General features: G+C 44.0%; 1 pseudogene; it reads left to right on the top strand.

Moving 5' to 3' along the window:
- Positions 1 to 8,952: 8,952 nt before the first annotated feature.
- LOC129485130 (olfactory receptor 6V1-like) lies at positions 8,953 to 9,892 on the top strand (annotated as a pseudogene).
- Positions 9,893 to 19,170: the final 9,278 nt, after the last annotated feature.

The following is a 19,170-nucleotide window of genomic DNA, read 5'->3' as shown; positions in this document are numbered from 1 at the left end:
CACCAAATTGAATGTGAACCCGAGCAGAGATTTGAAGCTCCAGCGGGGCAAACATATTTCCCATATATTTGGGGAAAGGCTGAGAAGTCTAGAAAAAAAGACATATCTCACAGAAGCATGAGTGTTGTATTTCCTTTCAATTCTGTCTCAGACCCCTTCTTCTGAAGCTTAGATGCACGATCATGAAACTCTAGCCTGGGCTCACTCTTTGAGACAGATGTCCTATGTTTGTTTGCTTGTTTGTTTGTTATTGTTTTGACAACATCCCTATGAAAATGCATTATGCAAATAGAAGTTCATCAAGACAAGTTTTCATTTTCACTTGTTAGTGTTTTCAGTTAAAATTGTTAGACAATTGAACAGACAAACTTGAACCATTAGGGCAGGAGATGCTATATGTGATACTTGAAATGCTCCTTGATCAGCAAATATATGAAAATGTGAAAGGCAAATGAGAAAATGTCAGTGTAGGGGGTATGCAAGGTCATGTGTAAAAGTCTAAAGTACCCAAGCTGAAGATCACCTGTACTCTGCTCCTTGGAGTTCAAACCCAGACACCACTTACTAGGTGCATGCCCTGGAGCAAGGCTTCCTCTGTACCATCAATGGTGGAATGAAGACACCCATAACGGCTGCTTCACAGGGTTGTTGAGAGGATCAAATGAGACAATGTCTGCAGGAACACGTGATATAGCTGTTATTGCCATGAAGTACAGCAAGGGACAAAGGAAAAGGACTATGTCATTTCTTGAGTCCTTGGCACTGGAGGTTATGCACATCCTTGGGTGGGTGGAGAAGTCAGGGAAGCTGGTCTTGCTGATAAAGAGATGCAAAATTCCGGGCCAGGCGCGGTGGCTCACGCCTGTAATCCTAGCACTTTGGGAGGCCAAGACAGGCAGATCACGAGTTCAGGAGATGGAGACCATCCTGGCTAACACTGTGAAACCCCATCTCTACTAAAAATGCAAAAAATTAGCTGGGCGTGGTGGCAGGTGCCTGTAGTCCCAGCTACTCGGGAGGCTGAGGCAGGAGAATGGTGTGAACCCGGGAGGCAGAGCTTGCAGTGAGCCAAGATAGTGCCACTGCACTCCAGCCTGGGTGACAGAGCGAGACTCCATCTCAAAAAAAAAAAAAAAAAAAAAGAGAGAGAGAGAGATACAAAATTCCTTTGGTTTTGGCAGTCACAGTAAAATTCTATGTTTATTGAAGTGTCCCAATGTCATATTTAAAATTTTTCATAGCTGATATAATATACAAAATTACAAATTGGCAACAAATATTTTTGTCATTTATACACACACATTCCCTTTATGTATATGCATATATATATATATGTGTGTGTGTGTGTGTGTGTATATATGTATATATATATATATATGTATATTTCCCATTTTATAATTGTAAACAGATCCCTGATTTCTCATTTTGGTTCACCAAGTATCTTAATGCTCAGGCCCTGACCATTTTGTTTTTCTAAAAATAGATGTCTTTTTCTGTTTTTTTTCTTTTTTTCTTTTTTTATTATTATACTTTAGGTTTTAGGTACATGTGCACAATGTGCAGGTTTGTTACATATGTATCCATGTGCCATGTTGGTTTGCTGCACCCATTAACTCGTCATTTAGCATTAGGTATATCTCCTAATGCTGTCCCTCCCCCCTCCCCCCACCCCACAACAGTCCCCGGAGTGTGATGTTCCCCTTCCTGTGTCCATGAGTTCTCGTTGTTCAATTCCCACCTATGAGTGAGAACATGCGGTGTTTGGTTTTTTGTCCTTGCGATAGTTTACTGAGAATGATGTTTTCCAGTTTCATCCATGTCCCTACAAAGGACATGAACTCATCATTTTTTATGGCTGCATAGTATTCCATGGTGTATATGTGCCACATTTTCTTAATCCAGTCTGTCGTTGTTGGACATTTGGGTTGGTTCCAAGTCTTTGCTATTGTGAATAGTGCCGCAATAAACATACGTGTGCATGTGTCTTTATAGCAGCATGATTTATAATCCTTTGGGTATATACCCAGTAATGGGATTGCTGGGTCAAATATTTCTAGTTCTAGATCCCTGAGGATAGATGTATTTTTTTACTCTGACATTCCTCTTATTTTTCATTTATGAGAAAACAACAAGACAGTGGACCTATTTTTTTTCCCTCCAGGGTAGCCAGAGGTAACAATTCTTTGCTCATTTTCTTTGTTCCTGGATTGCCTGTGTCTAAAACAGTTGGTGCCCAACTCCCTGCTCCTTCTCCCTCTTCTCCTCACTCCAGCTTGCAGATCCCAGGGCTGCCAGGGCTGCACTGAGCTCCATGTGCACAGGAGACAGGAGAGTGTGAGAGAGAGCAGTCACAGTTCCTAGGAGCCCCCTGTGGACTCACAGTTGCTGCCTGCTCCCAGGAGCTCACGTTCGCCAAACTGAGGATGGTCCTGGGATGTGGCCAAGTCCCTAGTAGAGGCAACTGCTCCCTGGGAACAACCACCATGCTCCTATTCCAGACCCTGCTTGGGAACACCATCAGCACTGAAGAGGGTGGGAAACTTCCATCTTTCTGAATCCCTTTCAGTTCCAGGTCTCCCACTGGGAGTGCCTGAATAGCGGGAGGAAAGAGATAAAGAGTGCACTGGGCAGAGTGGAGCATCTCCATCCTGGTGTCGCGTTGTTGCTCTTTCCTGTGGGCTGCCCAAGAGGACCCAGATTTGGGACTGTGCCTGCAGGGAGTCTGAGAGGAACCTCTTTGCCCCATTCAACCCATTGCACTGGCCCTGTTGTCCACAGGGTCTGAGCTCCAGGTCCTGCATTTGGACCTGGGTGGCAGGATGTGACCTGGCACTGGTGAGTCCCCCTCCCCTTCCCTCCCTTTCTGTTATGCCCCTTTCATTGCACCTATCACAGTCTGTTGTTTTAAACTTACCCTGTTTTTGCAATTGAATGGTAAAACCCAGGACTGTTTTTAGCCCTGCATTCCTAGAGCACCAGCAGTATTTGGTATTGTCCGTGACTTTCTGAATAAGTGAGTGAGTAAGCGAATGAATGATTCAGTTGCCTATTTCCTCCTGCTCACTGTGCTACTGCTGACATTAGGCGCAGCATTGCATTTCATCATGACAGGACTCCACCCCCTGCATTGGTCCCATTTTGCCCTCCCCCTGGGGAAGAAGCTAAGGGTCTCTCTCCCACCCACTTCTTTTGTCCCTTCCTGAGGCTGGGGCTGGGAAAGCTCAGCATAGGTCTAGTCCTGTGGTGTCTCTTTTTCTATTTGAGCCTCCCTAGACCTTTGTCTGCTTAGTGCATGATGCTCTTGCATCATTCGTTGCTTTTAATTCTTGCTGCTAGCTGGCCTGCTATCCCCAGGGTGCTGTTCACCTCTATGTCCTCCCCCGGCCATCTGCCCCTTGCAAAGACCTGCCAACAGTGAGGGATGTTCAGGTACTTTCCTTGCTCTCTCCTCTTTCTCATTCCTCACCCTGCTCTTTCCCTCACTAAGAAGCTCAGCAAGCCCCCAGGACACTGATGATGGAAATTACTGCCACAAAGAACCAGGGTGAAAGTACTGCTACCCCCTCTGCATTCCCAGTGGGTCAAAAACCGTCATTTTTCTGGAGCAGAAACATTGTTTCAGGAGTCAAAATGCACAAGGATAATTCAGCTAGGAGGATTGAGAGAGTTAATGTGGAGAGGGAGAAAGATACACCCATCAGGAGAGAACATTCAAATCCTCCAAGTCTCTGGAGGATTATTATATTATATGGGGATGTGGAAGCTCTCTGCTAGTTGGCATTTTAACAGAGCTGTGAACTGCAAAACCTGCAGCATGAAGGATTTAGAAAGATAAACAGGATCTCTTCTCAGCAAGCATCCTTAACAGGAATGAGTGAGGGGAGCTGAGGGCACTCTGGGGAGTCCAGGCTGCAAGTACAGTTAATGTGGGATGCTGTCCAAAGCATATGCTAAATAGCTAAACACAGCCTTGACTAGGCCACTCTGTAACAGCCAAGGCTGTGCTTGGCCTGTTTTGATTGAGCACTGGATGGTCTACTGGTTGGACAAGTTGAGTTTGCCTGAATCTCGGGAATGCAGAACTCCTGGGCCTGAGAGAGGATCTGTTGTGTAGCAAGGGGAGGCTGCACTGAGGGAAACCTATTCTGTCAAAGACTCTGATGCAGAAAAAAGTCTATTCGACATTCAAGTTACACTTTACATATGTTAACTTCACTTGTAACTAACAATCAGTTTTCTAAAATAAAAACTTGGAATGTAAAATTATTGAACAAGCACTAAAGGTCCTAAGACATACTCCAGGGACTTGTCCTGAGTTGCAGTCTTGCTGAATTGGAAGGGGTCGGGGGGCGTATTGTGACTCAGAGTCTTGAAGCCTCATGAAGAAGTGACTGGCATGAATTTTGTATGAAGAGAGGAGCATCAGTCATCAAACCTGAGAGGAGAGGTGAGATCTTGAACAGGGAAAAAACAAACTAAGTGTTAAAAGTTTAAGTGGCTGGACAGAGGTTGGGAAGATAAATGCAAGAGGGTTTGAGATGAGGGGTGAAGGGCAAGGGCACAAAAATGGGGGCTGTGGTGGAGGCCAGTTTGAAAAGGATGCCAGCAATGTGGTATGAAGCTAAGCCTGCCACATGAACTGGGGTACTCCTGACTCAAAGTTTATCTTAGAATCCCCATTTAACCTCTGATTCCAAGACTTGAGATGTTTTATATTGGAGAGCCTCAAGACGTGATGTCACCTGAAGAATATGAAGGACATCATATTGAATATGACACCTGAAGAATATGAAGGACATCAATATGGGGGCTGAAAAGGGTGAGGTCACAGTCTGGGAAGTGGCAATTGGAGGAACAGCAGCTTCCTGGATTTCTGGATTGTCATGGATTCCCAATAAGAGATGGAGGGCTGAGAGGTGACCCTGTTTGGAGCACTGCTAACCAGTCTTGCAATAGCATTTGAGACTCAAGTTAGATCTTTCTGCTGGGAAAGGGACACCCTCCCCATCTCCTACCTATCACTGATAGTCCATAGCTGATAGTGGGACTTTAATACATTCATTCATTTGCCATGTATTAAATAGTTTTTTTGTAGATATAAGCATTTTTATTCGTAGATATAAGCAATAAGCTTTGAGTCCTGTGTTCAGAGATTGATACGGCGCAGTGCTTGATTCAACACTGCAGATTTCATGTACTTGAAGTTTTGATTACTACAAACAAATAGATATTGGAGTTAGAAAACTCTAGATTCAAATCCTAACTCAACATTTATTGACCATATGACTTGGGATTAAGATCCTTAAACGTTCCAAGCCTCAGTTTTTATCATCTGTTATGAAGTTGGTAACGATTTCACAGCATCGTTGTGGCACGGGAGCCAGTGCATGGTGGGCCCTCAGTGGATGGGGTCTACCCATTCCCAACCCTTTATCCACAATTCTGTAATCAAAATGCTTTGAATGCTGAAAGTTCTTTCTTAAATGTTGAGTCAAAGCACTTAGATGGCTTAACTTGTTCTGAACTAAACATGAGGCCATTTCTGTCTTTATTTCATTGAGTGTGAATATTTGTGTACTTTGCTGCAGAAATAATAGTGTGCTTGATTCCAGAATGCTGCCTTGCTGGTATTGGTCTCATTTTAGCTTTCTGATAAGAAATTGTGGGGTCGTGATTGCCCCATTACATTTTGTTAAAGTCCACATTACACATACACATCATCATTAAAGAAAATGTGAGTTACCATTTGGCAAAACTTTCCTTCTCAGGACTAGAAATGAAAACCCAACATACGTGCTCATTGGTTTAACCAAAATTATTATTATTTTGAGAGAGCATCTTCCTCTGTGGCCCAGGCTGTAGCGCAGTGTTGTAATCACAGTTTACTGCAGCCTCCACCTTCTGAGCCCAAGTGATCCTCCCACTTCAGCCTCCCAAGTAGCTCAGACTACAGGCATTCGGCACCACACCAGGCTAACTTTTTTATTTTTGTAGTGATAGGGTCTCTCTATGTTGCCCCGGCTGGGTCTCGAACTCTTGGCCTCAGGCAATCCTCCCACATCTGCCTCCCAAAGTGCTGGGATTATAGGTGTGAGCCATTGCACCTGGCCTGTTTAACCAAAATGTAATGAGTAGTTACACTGTGTAAGACATGTTGCTTGGTATTCTGAGGGTTATAAAGATGAAAAAAGAGCCCTGACACTGAGAAACCAGGAATCCAGGATTTGGAATCTGACTGGTACACAATTATAATACAAGGCAGATCATGTTAACTTTCCTGATTGGGAACTCCAGGCAGGATGACTTCACATCTGGATGGGGATGAAGCTTCGTAAAGGAGGGGACATTTGAGATAGTCCCTGGTGGGTGATTAAGTATTTGCCAGGCAAAGATGGCAGAACAAAGTATTCTAAGCACAGGAATAAAAAGGGAAGTGTGTGAAGGCAAAGTGGACAACTTATGGAGAATAGCGAGGGTTCAGTTCGGTGGTATCACAAAGTGTGTGACAAGGAGGTGGGGGTGAAGCTATGGGGGGTGGTGAATGGGCAGAGTCATGTAGGGCAGGAGTTGCCAGGGAGAATCTGTGCTTGATTTGACTGAAAAAGGAAGAGATTATTGTTGTTAATTTTTTTGATCACTAAAATAATATATGAAGAGAATTCAAATTTAAATGAAGAGAATTTGGAAATGAATGTGGACATATAGAAGAACAGAGGGTACAAGATTTCAGTTGGGCAGGAAGAATAAGTTCTAGCAATCTAATGTTCAGCATGGGGATTACAGGTAATTATACTGTATTGTATACTTGACATTTGCTAAGAGGGTAGATCTTAGGTCATCTCACGACACATGAAAAATGGTAACTATATGAAGAGATGGATATACTAATTAGCTTGACTGTCGTAATAAGTTTACTATGTATATTTCTATCCAAACCTCATGATATACACTTCATATGGTTTGGCTGTGTCCCCACGCAAATCTCATCTTGAATTGTAGTTCCCATAATCCCCACTTGTTGTGGGAGGGACCAATGGGAGGTAGTTGAATCATGGGGGTGGTTACCTCCATGCTGTTCTCGTGATAGGGAGTGAGTTCTCATGAGATCTGATAGTTTTATAAGGGGCTTTTTCACTCCTTTGCTCTGCACTTCTCCTTGCTGCTGCCATGGGAAGAAGGACATGTTTGCTCCCCCTTCGTCCAGGATCATAGGTTTCCTGAAGCCTCCCCAGCCATGCCAAACTGTGAGTCAATTAAACCTCTTTTCTTTATAAATTACCCAGTCTTGGGTGTGTCCTTATAGCAGCATGAGAACAGACTAATACAACAGTTTAAATACATATAATTTCAATATAAGATTTTTAAAAAGTAAATTCCTATAGCCTACACCTAGATATAGCCATTGTTAATATTTTAAAATGCATCCTTTTACTCTTTTTCTGGATGAAGATAGATGGCTAGCTAGTTTGATTGATTTTGAAAGTAATTATAAATGAAGTCTCATTGTTACAGATTATTTTTATTTATTTATTTATTTTTGAGATAGAGTGTTGCTCTCGTTGCCCAGGCTGGAGTGCAATGGCATGATCTCAGCTCACTGCAACCTCCACCTCCTAGATTCAAGCGATTCTCCTGCCTCAGCCTCCTGGGTAGCTGGGATTACAGGCGTGCGCCACCACACTCGGCTAATTTTGTATTTTTAGTAGAGATGGAGTTTCTCCATGTTGGCCATGATGGTCTCGAACTCCCGACCTCAGATGATCCACCCACCTCAGCTTCCCAAAGTGCTGGGATTACAGGCGTGAGCCACCATGCCCGGCCTTGTTACAGATTATTAAAAACAGTTGACACAATAACTTAAGAAAATAAAATATAATAGCAGCATGGTGCATGGATAGGTTGGTGACTCAGCAATCTACCAATAAAAGAAAATTAAGAATGTTGTTGTAATGATTAAGAGGAAACAGATCCTTGAACTAGGGTGGTGGCTATGGATAAACAAAGGAGGGCTAGATGCTTCCAGTTTCCAGCCCAGATGACTGGGGAATTGGGAGCCATAAACATGGCCTTTGCGGGAGGGGAGGACTAGGTGTGTATCTTTAGATGTGTTGAATGTGTGGTGATGGTCAATCTGGTGGTTAGAGATGTGGGCCACGACTCAAGAGGGGGACAAAATCCAGATTTGAAATTCATTTACATTTTAAAGATTGCTTTGGTTAAAGAAGGTGAGATTTCTGAAGGAGAAAATAGAGAATTTTTTTAAACAAAGATAAGAAAAGAAATGTGGGGACATCCACGTTTAGAAAATGGCAGAAAGACAGGGAGCTAGAGAAGGAGACAGACAAGGGAACCCAGGATGGTAGGAGAAATTCAAGAGTGCAGGATCCTTGCAGTCAAGGGTGGAAGTGACTTCAAAAATGGGTTATTTGTAACCTGACATGTTATAGAGAAGAAAAAGAGGATGAGGATTCAGCAAAAAAGATGGAAGGAAATAATGTATAGGTATCTAGCCCATTTTCTGGCACAGGGAAAGAACAGTAAATATCAGCTATTATTTGAACAACAGACCATTAAATTTGGCAGTTAGGAAGTGTTTACCCCTTCATCCTCAGACCCAGCCAAATGTCTTGCACAGAGTTGGAGCTTATTAAGTGTGTTGTACAATATAATCAATGAGTAGAAGACAGAAGAGGAAGAGCTTAAGAATGGTGATAATGTAGAGGTGGCCAAGTCATAAATCTGCTCATCCCAGCCAGTAATCCATTCCTCGCCCCAGGGAAACTCCTGCCTTTTGGGAATGTGTCTTCTGGGGTCAACTGTGCACACAGGCTAGTGTGCGTGGGGAGCCAGGCCAGCACTATGGGGACCTGATTGAGAGAGAGGTTGATGGCAATCTCCTGCTAACATTTCTCAACCCCTCACAGGTGTCACATAGAATGGGCATCAAGTGCAATGGGTAACTACAGCATTGTCAGGGAGTTTGTGCTCCTGGGATTTTCTTACCTCCATGAATTCCAGGTTCTGCTGTTTGCTCTGATCCTGTTGATATGTGTGCTGACGCTGCTGGGCAACCTGGCCATCATCAGCCTCACTTGCCTTGACTCTCGCCTTCACTCACCCATGTACTTCTTCCTCTGCAACTTCTCCCTCATGGAGATGGTGGTCACCTCCACTGTGGTACCTAGGATGCTGGCAGACTTGCTATACACTCACAAGACCATGGCCCTGGCCCAATGCCTAACCCAGTCTTTTACTTCTCCCTGGGCTCTGCCAACTTCCTGATACGGTCATGGGCTTTGATTGCTATGTGGCCATCTGCCGCCCCCTGCGCTACCCAACCATCATGAATGGTCCAGTGTGTGTGAAGCTGGTGGTGGCCTGTTGGGTGGTTGGTTTCCAATCCATTGTCTCTCCCACACTGCAGAAAACACGACTGTGGTTCTGTGGCCCTAACATCATCGGCCGCTACTTCTGTGACTCTGCCCCGCTGCTCAAGCTTGCCTGCTCTGACACCCGCCACATTGAGCGCGTGGACCTCTTCCTGTCCCTGCTCTTTGTGCTGACCACCATGCTGTTTATCATCCTCTCCTACGTCCTCATTGTGGCTGCAGTGCTGCATATCCCTTCCTCCCCTGGGTGCCTGAAGGCCTTCTCCACCTGTGCCTCTCACCTCACAGTGGTGGTTCTGGGCTACGGCAGTGCCATCTTCATCTACGTAAGGCCAGGCAAGGGCCACTCCACATACCTCAACAAGGTGGTGGCCCTGGTGACTGCAGTGGTAACCCCTTTCCTCAACCCCTTCATCTTCACCTTCCGGAATGAGAAGGTCAAGGAGGTCATTGAGGATGTGACCAAAAGGATCTTCCTTGGAGACCCAGCAGCCTGTAGGTGAGAGGGTGAGCCCTTGACAGGGCTAGAGAGCACCTGACAAGTCACGAGGAGTAGACTTGCTGCAGGTGGGCACCCACATGCCCAAGCTGGAGCTCCTCACTCTCTTTTTTCTCATTTTCTGCTGCTCCCTCATCTTCATGCAAGTTTCTTCTCCTGCACTGCAGAGAACTAATGGACACACATTGTTAGAATGTCACAAAGGCAAGTTTCTGTGCACCTGAGATAGTTAAGGAATGGATAGGGAATGTGGAGTGAGTACAATGGGATGGTATTAATTAAAAGAGATAATCCAAACAAATAAGGCTCTTAGTGCAGGGTCTGGTACATTAAGTAAGAGCTCAGTAAATGTGGCTATTATTAAAATGTCCTATTAAAACTTTTCTTTCTTAGCTCTATGGTTTTGCTTGCGTTCTTTTAAGTTCCCTTTACTTTGGGTGTGTTTCCATTTCAGGACCTGGCTTCAAGGTCTAAGATAGAGTTCTGAAAATGGGAAGTGCTCTAAGAAGAGCAGAGAGGCCTGGCACCCCAACACAGGAGGAGCCATGTGCCTCTGTTGGCTCCCATCTCTCGGCCTGACTGCTCCTGGATGGAAGCACCAGTCACACCCAGGCTGCCCACTTCTTCCATCTGGCCCCAGAGCCTCTTGCCTTTCCACAGAAATGGCTCTCTGGGAGCCACTCCTCCAACTCTTTTATAGAAAGTCATGAAGACCTTACCTTTTTCATGCACTTGAGAGTGGGGGAAAGCTGAGCTGCGTCCACACTCTCAGACTTGCTGCCTTCCCCTTCCCGTGGGGCCACTACTTCCCTTCTACTGCAGAATCTTAGATCCAAGTTCCAGAAGGAGGACCAGTTGCCCAGGCCTTCTGAGGTTGGGTTTCCTGAGAGCAGCCTGGCCAGATTACCACGGCCCCTGGATGGTAGAAGCAAAGATGGTAGAAGTCAGACGAGAAGGAGTAAACGGAGTGGGACTGGTGTTGTGGGTAACGGGGTGGGAGGGCTGATAAGAGAGGCATTCCTCGGAAATCTGGATGGCGTGGGAAGTCATGGGAAGATGGTAGGGGCAGGAAGAGCTCTGGGTCTGGTTTCTTTTACTAGACTGAGTCTCAACTGGGCTGGGCTAGGATTAGCAAAGCAAGGCAAAGAGTAGATGCAAACTTCCTCTCGTTTCTGAAGCTGGCTCTGTCCACAGGATCCCTAGAGGAGAGGCCCTGCTCATAACTTGCAGTGCGGTGTCACAGTGTGGGAGCCACCCCACAGGGCCAAGACTATGAAGAATGGCTGCAGGGGAAGTGTTCCAGGACACAGAGCCTGGAGGCACCACTGTCTTACTGTCTCTGCCATTTAGCTTGATCTCTAACATAGCTCTTTTTTTTTTTCAACCACCACAGTATGTTTTTGCATTTGTGGGCCTTGCCAAAAGTGGGCAGATACTTCTGATTCTGCCCTAAAGACCAGCAGGGAAAAGTTTTTCTTCCTGAGAACTTGTCTCTTTCACCTCTCAAGAGACTAATTACTTGCCCTCCTTGCAAACTTCCTGAAAAACTGAAGAGCTAAGTGGAAAGTAATTATCTCCTTCTGAGATGCAGATACTTTTCCTCAGCTTCTCCTCCTAAAATAATCAGCACAGGAGTCACTCAGTGTCCTCCCCAGGGATTCCTTCCTGCTACTCTCTCTTCTCTGCACATTCCCCTCTTAAAAAACTAAAAATAATCAATAGCCTATAGCAGGCTATCTCCTGTTTTTCATAGGATTTCCTTGGAAGTGGGATCTCTGGTCAGTTTTGGGGAAGGTCTGACTAGCTTTGGGCCTTCACAGCAATCACCCCATGGAATCCAGCATCATGCAGCCTGACCTGCCCCACAGCCTTGCCTGTGGTTCTTTGCTCTTCAAAGTGTGATGCTTGAAACAGCACTGGCATCACCTGGGAGGTTATTGGAGATGCAGAATCTCAGGCCCCACCTGAGACCTCCTAAATCAGAATCTGCATTTTTGCAGGATCCCCGGGTGACTCCTATGCACATTAATATCTGAGTAACGCTGAGCTAGACAATTTGCTGGTAGAGATTTCAAACAGGAAATTGTATAAAAAAAAACCTTGTTCCAATCTCAACAACGTGAAGGGCATTGGAAGAGGGAATTTGGGGACACATTTGCTATTATTGGAGCCATCTTCCCTTAGTGACCTTTATCCCAGGTCCCATTTCCGGAGACAGTAGTAACCAGGATAAAGACCCTGAAGACTGTCATCCTAGTCTGACTTTAAGCTTCTTGAGTGACTTCAATCAATGGCCCAGCCTCTGACTCGCTGTTAGAATTCTATGTGGACGTCACCTAGAGATGTCTAGATATATTGGTTCCAGACATTTGTCTTAATGTGGCATGGTCGTCAATGTGCACAATGTCAAATGAGACTCCTGGATAGGTAGAAACGAAAAAATAATTTTTTAAAAATCCTGCAACTTGCTGGGAGGGATCTTGGGATTCCAGTTCCAGATCAAAGTAGCTGTTATATAAAGGCTCCCCAGGTTTAAGACATGATGTAAGTAAACCACAGCTTCATGGAATTGCAAGGGAGTTTCTAGGTCATGCAGGCCTGCCTCCCTCTGTCTCAGTGCAGGCATCCCCACTGCAACACACTGATCAGACTGGCTTAGGGACTCTGCTTGAACCAAGTCCAGGGATGGAGCATGCCCAGCTGTGGGAGGCAGCCCCTTTCTTCACTGCATGGTTCTAAATTTTAAGAAGAAATCCTTATGTCAGACTTCAGTGTGACTTCCTCTAACCTTCACCCATTGTCCCAGTTCTGCCTTTTTCAGTTATGCAGGCAGACTAGCAGGTAAGCAAAGATATCTACGCATTCCCCTCCAAAATAGTCAGGTTTACAAATAGGAGTTTGCATCAAACTGTTTCCAGAACTCTTGCCTTCCACATTGCTTTGTTTGGTTCCTGTTAGGCGCATCTTGGAACTGACTGAGGTACTAGTTTATTTATTTATTTATTTTATTTTATTTTTATTTATTTATTTTTTTTAACAGTTTTATTTATTTATTTATTTTTTTTAATTATACTTTAGGGTTTTAGGGTACATGTGCACAATGTGCAGGTTTGTTGCATATGTATCCATGTGCCATGTTGATTTCCTGCACCCATTAACTCGTCATTTAGCATTAGGTGTATCTCCTAATGCTGTCCCTCCCCCCTCCCCCCACCCCACAACAGTCCCCGGAGTGTGATGTTCCCCTTTCTGTGTCCATGAGTTCTCATTGTTCAATTCCCACCTATGAGTGAGAACATGCGGTGTTTGGTTTTTTGTCCTTGCGATAGTTTACTGAGAATGATGTTTTCCAGTTTCATCCATGTCCCTACAAAGGACACGAACTCATCATTTTTTATGGCTGCATAGTATTCCATAGTGTATATGTGCCACATTTTCTTAATCCAGTCTATCGTTGTTGGACATTTGGGTTGGTTCCAACTCTTTGCTATTGTGAATAGTGCCGCAATAAACATACGTGTGCATGTGTCTTTATAGCAGCATGATTTATAGTCCTTTGGGTATATACCCAGTAATGGGATGGCTGGGTCAAATGGTATTTCTAGTTCGAGATCCCTGAGGAATCACCACACTGACTTCCACAATGGTTGAACTAGTTTACAGTCCCACCAACAGTGTAAAAGTGTTCCTATTTCTCCACATCCTCTCCAGCACCTGTTGTTTCCTGATTTTTTAATGATGGCCATTCTAACTGGTGTGAGATGGTATCTCACTGTGGTTTTGATTTGCATTTCTCTGATGGCCAGTGATGATGAGCATTTCTTCATGTGTTTTTTGGCTGCATAAATGTCTTCTTTTGAGAAGTGTCTGTTCATGTCCTCTGCCCACTTTTTGATGGGGTTGTTTGTTTTTTTCTTGTAAACTTGTTTGAGTTCATTGTAGATTCTGGATATTAGCCCTTTGTCAGATGAGTAGGTTGCAAAAATTTTCTCCCATTCTGTGGGTTGTCTGTTCACTCTGATGATAGTTTCTTTTGCTGTGCAGAAGCTCTTTAGTTTAATGAGATCCCATTTGTCGATTTTGGCTTTTGTTGCCATTGCTTTTGGTGTTTTAGACATGAAGTCCTTGCCCACGCCTATGTCCTGAATGGTATTGCCTAGGTTTTCTTGTAGGATTTTAATGGCTTTAGGTCTAACATATAAGTCTTTAATCCATCTTGAATTAATTTTTGTATAAGGTGTAAGGAAGGGATCCAGTTGCAGCTTTCTACATATGGCTAGCCAGTTTTCCCAGCACCATTTATTAAATAGGGAATCCTTTCCCCATTTCTTGTTTTTGTCAGGTTTGTCAAAGATCAGATAGTTGTAGCTATGCGGCATCATTTCTGAGGGCTCTGTTCTGTTCCATTGATCTATGTCTCTATTGTGGTACCAGTACCGTGCTGTTTTGGCTACTGTAGCCTTGTAGTATAGTTTAAAGTCAGGTAGCGTGATGCCTCCAGCTTTGTTCTTTTGGCTTAGGATTGACTTGGCGATGCGGGCTCTTTTTTGGTTCCATATGAACTTTAAAGTAGTTTTTTCCAATTCTGTGAAGAAAGTCACTGGTAGCTTGATGGGGATGGCATTGAATCTATAAATTACCTTGGGCAGTATGGCCATTTTCACGATATTGATTCTTCCAACCCATGAGCATGGAATGTTCTTCCATTTGTTTGTATCCTCTTTTATTTCATTGAGCAGTGGTTTGTAGTTCTCCTTGAAGAGGTCCTTCACATCCCTTGTGAGTTGGATTCCTAGGTATTTTATTCTCTTTGAAGCAATTGTGAATGGGAGTTCACTCATGATTTGGCTCTCTGTTTGTCTGTTATTGGTGTACAAGAATGCTTGTGATTTTTGTACATTAATTTTGTATCCTGAGACTTTGTTGAAGTTGCTAATCAGCTTAAGGAGATTTTGGGCTGAGACAATGGGGTTTTCTAGATATACAATCATATCATCTGCAAACAGGGACAATTTGACTTCCTCTTTTCCTAATTGAATACCCTTTATTTCCTTCTCCTGCCTGATTGCTCTGGCCAGAACTTCCAGTACTATGTTGAATAGGAGCGGTGAGAGAGGGCATCCCTGCCTTGTGCCAGTTTTCAGAGGGAATGCTTCCAGTTTTTGCCCATTCAGTATGATATTGGCTGTGGGTTTATCGTAGATAGCTCTTATTATTTTGAGATACGTCCCATCAATACCTAATTTATTGAGAGTTTTTAGCATGAAGGGTTGTTGAATTTTGTCAAAGGCCTTTTCTGCATCTATTGAGATAATCATGTGGTTTTTGTCTTTGGTTCTGTTTATATGCTGGATTACATTTATTGATTTGCGTATGTTGAACCAGCCTTGCATCCCAGGGATGAAGCCCACTTGATCATGGTGGATAAGCTTTTTGATGTGCTGCTGGATTCGGTTTGCCAGTATTTTACTGAGGATTTTTACATCAATGTTCATCAAGGATATTGGTCTAAAATTCTCTTTTTTGGTTATGTCTCTGCCAGGTTTTGGTATCAGGACGATGCTGGCTTCGTAAAATGTGTTAGGGAGGATTCCCTCTTTTTCTATCGATTGGAATAGTTTCAGAAGGAATGGTACCAGTTCCTCCTTGTACCTCTGGTAGAATTCAGCTGTGAATCCATCAGGTCCTGGACTCTTTTTGGTTGGTAAGCTATTGATTATTGCCACAATTTCAGAACCTGTTATTGGTCTATTCAGAGATTCAACTTCTTCCTGGTTTAGTCTTGGGAGGGTGTATTTGTCGAGGAATTTATCCATTTCTTCTAGATTTTCTAGTTTATTTGCATAGAGGTGTTTGTAGTATTCTCTGATGGTAGATTGTATTTCTGTGGGATCGGTGGTGATATCCCCTTTTTCATTTTTTATTGCATCTATTTGTTTCTTCTCTCTTTTCTTCTTTATTAGTCTTGCTAGCGGTCCATCAATTTTGTTGATCTTTTCAAAAAACCAGCTCCTGGATTCATTAATTTTTTGAAGGGCTTTTGTGTCTCTATTTCCTTCAGTTCTGCTCTGATTTTAGTTATTTCTAGCCTTCTGCTAGCTTTTGAATGTGTTTGCTCTTGCTTTTCTAGTTCTTTTAATTGTGATGTTAGGGTGTCAATTTTGGATCTTTCCTGCTTTCTCTTGTGGGCATTTAGTGCTATAAATTTCCCTCTACACACTGCTTTGAACGTGTCCCAGAGATTCTGGTATGTTGTGTCTTTGTTCTCATTGGTTTCAAAGAACATCTTTATTTCTGCCTTCATTTCATTATGTACCCAATAGTCTTTCAGGAGCAGGTTGTTCAGTTTCCATGTAGTTGAGCGGTTTTGAGTGAGTTTCTTAAACGTGAGTTCTAGTTTGATTGCACTGTGATCTGAGAGACAGTTTGTTATAATTTCTGTTCTTTTACATTTGCTGAGGAGAGCTTTACTTCCAACTATGTGGTCAATTTTGGAATAGGTGTGGTGTGGTGCTGAAAAAAATGTATATTCTGTTGACTTGGGGTGGAGAGTTCTGTAGATGTCTATTAGGTCCACTTTATGTAGAGCTGAGTTCAATTCCTGGATATCCTTGTTAACTTTCTGTCTCGTTGATCTGTCTAATGCTGACAGTGGGGTGTTAAAATCTCCCATTATTATTGTATGGGAGTTTAAGTCCCTTTGTAGGTCACTGAGGACTTGCTTTATGAATCTGGGTGCTCCTGTGTTGGGTGCATATATATTTAGGATAGTTAGCTCTTCTTGTTGAATTGATCCCTTTACCATTATGTAATGGCCTTCTTTGTCTCTTTTGATCTTTGTTGGTTTAAAGTCTGTTTTATCAGAGACTAGGATTGCAACCCCTGCCTTTTTTTGTTTTCCAGTTGCCTGATAGATCTTCCTCCATCCCTTTATTTTGAGTCTATGTGTGTCTCTGCACGTGAGATGGGTTTCCTGAATACAGCACACTGATGGGTCCTGACTCCCTTTCCAGTTTGCCAGTCTGTGTCTTTTGATTGGAGCATTTAGCCCATTTACATTTAACGTGAATATTGTTATGTGTGAATCTGATCCTGTCATTATGATGTTAGTTGGTTATTTTGCTCATTAGATGCTATAGTTTCTTCCTAGCCTCGATGGTCTTTACAGTTTGGCATGTTTTTGCAGTGGCTGGTACCGGTTGTTCCTTTCCATGTTTAGTGCTTCCTTCAGGAGCTCTTTTAGGGCAGGCCTGGTGGTGACAAAATCACTCAGCGTTTGCTTGTCTGTAAAGTATTTTATTTCTCCTTCACTTATGAAGCTTAGTTTGGCGGGATAGGAAATTCTGGGTTGAAAATTCTTTTCTTTAAGAATGTTGAATATCGGCCCCCACTCTCTTCTGGCTTGTAGAGTTTCTGCTGAGAGATCAGCTGTTAGTCTGATGGGCTTCCCTTTGTGGGTAACCCGACCTTTCTCTGTGGCTGCCCTTAACATTTTTTCCTTCATTTCAACTTTGGTGAATCTGACAATTATGTGTCTTGGAGTTGCCCTTCTCGAGGAGTATCTTTGTGGCGTTCTCTGTATTTCCTGAATCTGAATGCTGGCCTGCCTTGCTAGATTGGGGAAGTTCTCCTGGATAATATCTTGCAGAGTGTTTTCCAACTTGGTTCCATTCTCCCCATCATTTTCAGGTACACCAATCAGACGTAGGTTTGGTCTTTTCACATAGTCCCAAATTTCTTGGAGGCTTTGTTCATTTCTTTTTATTCTTTTTTCTCTAAACTTTCCTTCTCTCTTCATTTCATTCATTTCATCTTCCATCAGCGATACCCTTTCTTCCAGTTGATCACATCTGCTACTGAGGCTTCTGCAATCTTCGCATAGTTCTCGAAACTTGGCTTTCAGCTCCATCAGCTCCTTTAAGCCCTTCTCTCCATTGGTTATTCTAGTTATCCAGTCTTGTAAGTTTTTTTCAAAGTTTTTAACTTTTTTGCTATTGTTTTGAATTTCCTCTCGTAGCTCAGAGTAGTTTGATCGTCTGAAGCCTTCTTCTCTCAACTCATCAAAGTCATCCTCCATCCAGCTTTGTTCTGTTGCTGGTGAGGAACTGCGTTCCTTTGGAGGAGGAGAGGTGCTCTGTTTTTTAGAGTTTCCAGTTTTTTTGGTCTGTTTTTTCCCCATCTTTGCGGTTTTATCTACTTTTTGTCTTTGATGATGGTGATGTACAGATGGATTTTTGGTGTGGATGTCCTTTCTGTTTGTTAGTTTTCCTTCTACCAGACAGGACCCTCAGCTGCAGGTCTGTTGGAGTTTACTAGAGGTCCACTCCAGACCCTGTTTGGCTGCGTGTCAGCAGCGGTGGCTGCAGAACAGCGGATTTTCCTGAGACCACAAATTCAGCTGTCTGATAGTTCCTCTGAAAGTTTTGTCTCAGAGGAGTACCCGGTTGAGTGAGGTGTCAGTCTGTCCCTACTGGGGGGGTGCCTCCCAGTTAGGCTGCTCAGGGGTGAGGGACCCACTTTAGGAGGCAGTCTGTCCGTTCTCAGATCTCCAGCTGCGTGCTGGGAGAACCACTACTCTCTTCAAAGCTGTCAGTCAGACAGGGACATTTAAGTCTGTGGAGGTTCTTGCTGGGTTTTTGTTTGTCTGTGTCCTGCCCCCAGAGGTGGAGCCTACAGAGGCAGGCAGGCCTCCTTGAGCTGTGGTGGGCTCCACCCAGTTCGAGCTTCCTGGCTGCTTTGTTTACCTAAGCAAGCCTGGGCAATGGCGGGCGCCCCTCCCCCAGCCTCGCTGCCGCCTTGCAGCTTGATCTCAGACTGCTGTGCTAGCAATCAGCGAGACTCCGTGGGCTTAGGACCCTCCGAGCCAGGTGTGGGACACAATCTCCTAGTGTGCCGTTTTCCAGGCCCGTTGGAAAAGCGCCGTATTAGGATGGGACTGACCCGATATTCCAGGTGCCGTCTGTTTCCCCTTTCTTTGACTAGGAAAGGGAACTCCCTGACCCCTTGTGCTTCCCGAGTGAGGCAATGCCTCGCCCTGCTTCGGCTCGCGCACAGTGCACTTCACCGACTGTCCTGCACCCACTGTTAGGCACTCCCTAGTGAGATGAAACCGGTACCTCAAGCAGAAATGCAGAAATCACCAGTCTTCTGTGTCGCTGGGGCTGGGAGCTGGAGACCAGAGCTGTTCCTATTCCGCCATCTTGGCTCCACCCCTATTTTATTATATTTTAAGTTTTAGGGTACATGTGCACAATGTGCAGGTTAGTTACATATGTATACGTG

Source organism: Symphalangus syndactylus, chromosome 6 (genome assembly GCF_028878055.3).
Source record: "Symphalangus syndactylus isolate Jambi chromosome 6, NHGRI_mSymSyn1-v2.1_pri, whole genome shotgun sequence".
Taxonomy (NCBI): Eukaryota; Metazoa; Chordata; class Mammalia; order Primates; family Hylobatidae; genus Symphalangus; species Symphalangus syndactylus.
The sequence above is the reverse complement of the archived record's forward strand: the minus strand, read 5'-3'. Positions and strand labels throughout refer to the sequence as shown.